The 6,597-nt window shown below is 40.6% G+C and overlaps 1 long non-coding RNA gene across 1 annotated transcript in view; it reads right to left on the reverse strand.

Moving 5' to 3' along the window:
* Positions 1-2,169, reverse strand: part of LOC138633394 (uncharacterized) — a 160,249-nt gene extending 158,080 nt beyond the window's left edge. Inside the window, exon 1 of the long non-coding RNA XR_011311882.1 lies at positions 1,911-2,169. This is a non-coding gene — a long non-coding RNA (uncharacterized lncRNA). The remainder of the gene's footprint in view (positions 1-1,910) is intronic.
* Between the last annotated feature and the right edge of the window lie 4,428 nt (positions 2,170-6,597).

Consider the following 6,597-nt stretch of genomic DNA (forward strand, 5'->3'; position numbering starts at 1 on the left):
ATACCAAGAGGCAGTCTGACAAACAGAAACGGCCAGATGACGTGACGCACGATCTGTGCAGCCAGTCCATATACAGACATACAGCCTTTCTTGTTATTCTTAAGGATATGCCAGCTTCGTTTGGTGAACACATCTTGAAATATGGGGCTCCATCACATTTATATGACGCTCTGCCGTCCTACAACAAGACGGGTCGTACACCTTGAGGCCAACAACGGGATGTTTTTTGATAAACAAAGATTTCCTGTTATCCGCTGAGGTGCCAACGGATGCTTTTATTGGAGCCAAGTTTACGTTCTGCACTAGGAGGGAACTTCCCCTCTGCTGCAGCCGTCGAGCTGTTTCATGTCTGAGCTGCTCGTGGGCTTCTCAAAACAAAGTGGGCCGGCCTCAGCAGGGGGTCACTCTGCACGCTGACCTCTAAGCCAGGGGGTCTGCATCTGAAATTCAGTGACTGGCTGGTTGCTTCAAACTGTTGAGATAAGTTGTGATTTCACAGCAAATGTTAGATATGCTGACAGACAGCATCACTGAGATGTTTAGACATCAGTGTCACCACACAGCAGTGAGGTTGGACACAGATACATCTTGATGCTAATCTTGACAATCCAGCAAATTACAGTTTAGATTTAATTCACATTTTTTTATTCATGTGCTGCAGGTAAATTTACATTCAAACATAATCTAGCTGTATTATTTATCTGATTTCACACCTTGAAATAAAAGTGATTTCTCCTGTCCCTGATTAGTTTTATATATTCTAATAATCACAGAAAACACACAGACACAGTAAAAGTTTCCCTCCAGACATAGATGAGACAGAAAATACAAACATTCAATGATTCTAGTTTTTCCACAGAAAAGGTTTAATTTCTGTTTTACAAAGCTAAAATGCAGTAACTACTGTATATATTTGGTCAAACCAATGATGAGAAGTTTTTCACCTTATCATTACATTGAAATACAATGTGATACCAGAAAATATTTCATTTTGGAGGGAAACTGCACGGAAATTCCAAAAGCACTAGAAATCAACGTAAAAACTAAACTGAACTGACTGAGCTCAGGCTCGTTAAAGCTCGCTGATTTTAGCCAATTTTGATTATTCAACCCTTAAAGGTTTGAATTTGTTCTGCCACACAAATAAGACAATGGCAACATCTTCAATCCTAATACAGAAAAAAGTAACACCAGATAAAATAGTCCCTCTAAAAGCTAACTATCCTTGTAGCAGGAACTGCTGCCTCTGCAGACTTTACATTTCATTACATTACATTTAATTTAGCTGACGCTTTTATCCAAAGCGACTTACAATAAGTGCATTCAACCATGAGGGTACAAACTAGAACAACAAGAATCAAAAAAGTACAATATTTCTTCAAGCAAGATAAACTATAAAGTGCTATAGTAAGTGCCCTTTAAGTGCTACTAAATTGCAATTTTTTTTTTCCCTATTTAAGATAAGGTCTGAAGAGGTGTGTTTTTAGTTTACGGCAGAAGATGTTCAGAGTTTCTGCTGTCCTGATGTCATTAGAGAGCTCATTCTACTATTTAGGAGCCAGGACAGCAAACAGTTGTGATTTTGTAGAGTATTTAGCTCAGTGAGGAGCAACAAGCCGATTGGTAGAAGCAGAGTGGAGGGAGCGGGCTGGGATGTAAAGCTGGACCAGGTCCTGGATGTAGACTGGACCCGATCGGTTCGCAGCACGGTACGCAAGTACCAATGTTTTGAAACAGATGTGAGCAGCTACTGGTAACCAGTGAAGGGAGCGGAGGAGCGGAGTAGTGGGAGTGAATTTTATCAGAGCCTGGACCGGAACTCAGACCGGAACCAGGACCAGAACCTGGACCAGAACCTGGACCAGAGCCTTGACCAGAACCTGGACCAGAACCTGGACCAGAACCTGCACCTCCTTCTGAGTGAGAAGAGGACGTCTTCTCCTGATGTTGTGCAGCATGTATCTACAGGAACGTGTTGTTGCAGTGATGTTGGCAGTAAGAGAGAGTTGACTGTCGAGTGTCTCCGAGGTTCTTATCAGTCAGGGTCGGGATAACAGAGTTGTTGAAGGTAGTAGTCAGGTCGAGGGTGGGAGAGTCTTTCTCTGGAAGGAAGAGCAGGTCGGTCTTGTGGAGGTTGATTTCCAGGTGGTGTGAGGACATCCACTGAGAGATGTCGGTCAGACAGGCAGAGATTCATGCTGCTACCTGTGTTTCAGATCTGGAAAAGAGAGGATCAGTTGGGTGTCATCAGCATAGCTGTGGTAGGAAAAGACATGCGAGTGAAGGACAGAGCCGAGAGAGTCGGTGTAGAGAGAAGAGGAGGGGACCCGGGACGAAGCCTTGAGGGACACCAGTAGTGAGAGGACAAGGTTCAGACACAGATCCTCTCCAAGTTATCCGGTAGGTGAGGTCGTTGAGGTAGGATGAGAACAGGGAGAGAGCAGAGCCTGAGACACCGAGGTCCTGAAGGAGGGAAGAAGGATCTGGTGGTTCACTGTATCCAATGCAGCAGAAGGTCTAGAAGGATCAGGACAGAGGACAGAGAGGCTGCTCTAGCAGTGTGAAGCTGCTCAGAGACAGAAGGAGGACCGTCTCTGTTGAGTGGTCTGTTGAAACCAGACTGGTGGTCAAGAAGGTTATTATGGTGGAGATAGGAGGAGAGTTGGTTAAAGATAGCTCGCTCCAGAGTTTTAGAAAGAAAGGGAAGAAGAGAGACGGTCTGTAGTTGTTTACTTCAGACAGGTTGAGGGGGGGTTTCTTCAGGAGAGTTGATGAGAAGTTTTATGGGAGGACGTCTAATTCTTCCAAGAAATCTCCCAGAGAACCTGGAGGACGGTAGAGGACAACAATGTTTAATTGTACTGGATGAGTAACTGTCACAGCATGAAACTCAAGAGACAGTGAGGTAGGAAGTGGAAGTGGGTAAAGAGAAAACCTCCATTTGGGGGAGATGAGTCAACCTGTGCCACCACTGCAATAATTTGCCAAAAACTGATTATGGACAAAGTCTATTTACCTCAAAGGTAGAAAGTAAAATAGAACTCAGTCCTTAATAGAATTGGAATAAAAGTCCAGCACTTTAACTCTAACTGGTTCTCTTTAACTTTAACTCTCAATCACTTGAGTGAAACTAAATCCTAGCTCATACAATTCAAGGTAAGAAAAAACAGTACAAGTTTAGCAATCTAGTTAACCTAAGACAGAAGATACAATAGTAATCTAGCAGAGAATCTTCTTTAAAGAATATACTTTGCCTAAATCCAAGTAATCCAGTTGTATGAAACCCCCAGAAGTCCAAATGTACACTTTAGAATTCATGTGATTTATTAAACACATTTAAATCAGATACCTCAATGTATTCATCTAAAGATTAATTTATTAAGCTGCACGCTAGTTCAAACTCTGATAAGAAAGCTGGAGAAGAATAAGGCACACTTTTTTTTTTTATCACGTTTTATAGTAAAGTTTTTTCATCCAAATTCTTTTTTTTTTCAACTTTGAAGTGTTACAGCTGCACAAAGAGCCTTCAGACTATAATCTCTTCATTGTTTGTGTTGTCACTGTTCTCTGTATTTGTAAGGCTTTACAGTTTATCTAATTATTCTGCCTGAATAAATAATCTAGAATCTATGAATATGGAAATATTGTGCATTATAAAGGTTTCTTAACTGTCTTCCAGACCAGCTGTGGTGTCACAAATTCCTGCTTCTAGAGCCACACCATGAAGTCAGATTGAGCCCAGACAGCAGATGAATATGAAAACAAACCCTGCTTGCTCATCCTTCTGCACAGTGAAGCTCAATCATCCATGTGAAGGTGCAACAAGCAAAACCATTTTTGATTGTAGATGGACATGAATGATGAATAGCTTCATATTTTTCTTACACTTGTCCGTCATCTCTTACCTGTATGTTTTGGGGTTTCCAACCACTGAGGAATTATTTTAAAGTCTGTCTTAAAATGATGTTCAGGTGTTGTAATGACTAGAGAAACGGGTTTTTCGTGCTATCATCTTTACTTCTGTCCCTGGTCATTGAACCTTTTTCTAATGTGCTTCCATGGTAAGTGATGGGGAACAAAATGCAAAGTGCTTCATCCTGTGAAAAACATGTCGTCTGAAGTTTATCTGAAGACAATCTGACACTGCAACAATCGGACTTCCGAAGTCTTTGCATGAAATTGTCTCCTTGCTTTTTGTCGACTCAGCTGCTGAATCCTCATATTCACTTGAGATACATAAATATATATTTTAGCACAGAATGAGAGCCGTGGATTTCATCACCATAATTTACATTGACATTGTCTCAGTAAGAGAAAAGTCTTGCTGTAAGGACTTTGATGTGTTAGGTGCCATGAAATAGCCTGTGTTGTGAACTGGCGCTATATAAATACAATTGAATTAAATTGAATTGAATTGAATTGAATTGAATTGAATTGAATTGAATTGAATTGAATTGAATTGAATTGAATTGAATTGAATTGAATTGAATTGAATTGAATTGAATTGAATTGAATTGAATTTAAGAGCTCCCTCAATGGCCAGGATGATTAGGAGGAACGATAACAGCAACAAATGCTGTTTCAGTACTGACATGGGCACCTGCCTATTGTTTTAAGATAGACTTGAAAAATTCTGAACCTTAACTAGTGACTAGAATGTCATATGAAATATCTGTCACAGATTAAACAGCAAAGTGTGTATGCTATTGAAGTGCCTTGCAAGTTTGCATCACTTCTTCAGATTGGGTTTGAAGTGGTGCATTTCAAACACATCAGAGATGCTAGAAAATAAGAACAAAATATAGTTCAGGAGATAGAATATTTCATGGGAGTCCTGCACAAATAATGAAAGACTGAATGTACTTTTCTGAGGCTATTTGAAAGAAAACATTCAATCAAAGTAATGAGATGTCATAATAAGATTCAAAGCTGTTCCTGTTAAGAGATCGTATTACAGAGGGAAGATAGTGAACTGTCTTTTGACTTTGTCTCAGATTTATTATCATCCAGCTGGTGAGAGCTGCAGCACCTTCTGACCTAAAGACTTCTTATCATCAAACCTATGAATGCACCATCATTTATGTGTAAAAAAAAGTTGGAAACATCCGTTAATATTTCTTGAAATGTTTACCAACTCTAGATCTCAAATATCTGTGACCCTCCGCTGCACCATGCACTTGTTATTATTTTTAATATGTTCCACGAATTTGTGGGACAGGACAGGAAGTACCTTAAGGGAAGTTGGCATCGGCTGAATGTTAAGTTTGGCAGCATAGCGTCTGAGTCATATGTATATCAGAGTATTATCAGACATCCTCTCATATAGCAGGCAGAAGGCGGACGTCTGTTTTCTAAGTATCCCAGTCGGGGATTACCATCTCTGACTGAGGAGGCCAGGTAGGAGTGAGGGCCAAACTCCTGGAGGTTTCCCTCGATCAAGCTCCTGAAGGTGGAACGGTGAACGGTATCACAATGCAGTCCCTGGGAAGCACTCCGCTGCTTCCTCTCATTAACACAGCTCTGCGATGGAAAATCCATCTGGCTGTATTTACTGTTTGTTTTCGGAAGCCAGCCGTGCCCTGTCTTTGTTCACACTGTCATGCACTTTTCATGGTTCCACTCTTTTTTTCCACGTTTGTTTCTCCTGTATGTAAAAGTACTCAGGAGATTGTTGTGGCTGAGAGAGGAATTGGTCTCAGGTCAGTTCTGAGCTTGTTTAGTCTAGACAGGTTTTTTTCCTTCCCAAATCCAAGCTGATAACTCAGTCTGGTCTGATATCCTCTTCTACAGAAACACTGTTCTGATATTAATCTCAGCATGAACATGAGCTGTTGGTATATAAAAACCAATGAGTTCTGGTTTACATTGTTTGAAAGGACCATTCCACTCCACACCAAAGATTTGAGACTGATTTCTAAACTTCTAGAAAACCTTGAATAAATCATCAGAAACTTGAAGAATTTTCTGTAGATATCCCTTCAGTGCTTCACTTGTTCTACTAACTTGCTGTTGCAGACCATTTTGATGGCACTGTGGTGTGTGCCAGAACACACCAACATCAGATTTGAATGTCAAACAGCGAGTGAATTTAGCAAATGACATACAGAAAATATGTGGAGAAATTTTATTGACTGAGAATTTGATGAGAGAAGTTGAATGGGAGTCTATGGAGCCAGAGGCTTTTTGGAGCCGACCTCTAGTGGCACTCGGTGGTATTGCAGCTGAAGACACTTCTGCATCTGCCTCATTTTTCAGACCCAGAAGCTGTGAACACTTTTATAGCCAGTTTGTGGCTGTAACACAAGGAAACTACAGCACATGGGCTTTAATGAAATGGTGAGTATGTGAGAAACCAACTGAACCAAAACACACCTCAAATAAAACCAAACTAAAAAACGGTGCGCTCTGCTGAAGTTTCAGGTCCATGGTGAAATTGTGAACACGCCATTGTCACTTAATCATCAGAACTGAAAATATGCCAGTGATTTAAAACTATAGATTCATGTCTATCAGACAAAGGTAAAATAGTGTTAACTAACACACATGAATGGCATCTGTTACCTGCCTTCATTAAAGATTCTTTGTTGTAATCAATCA

Source organism: Brachyistius frenatus, unplaced genomic scaffold (assembly GCF_029030835.1).
Source record: "Brachyistius frenatus isolate BFR_SWC_R1_liver_20210118 unplaced genomic scaffold, ASM2903083v1 Contig_218, whole genome shotgun sequence".
In the NCBI taxonomy this organism is placed as follows: Eukaryota; Metazoa; Chordata; class Actinopteri; family Embiotocidae; genus Brachyistius; species Brachyistius frenatus.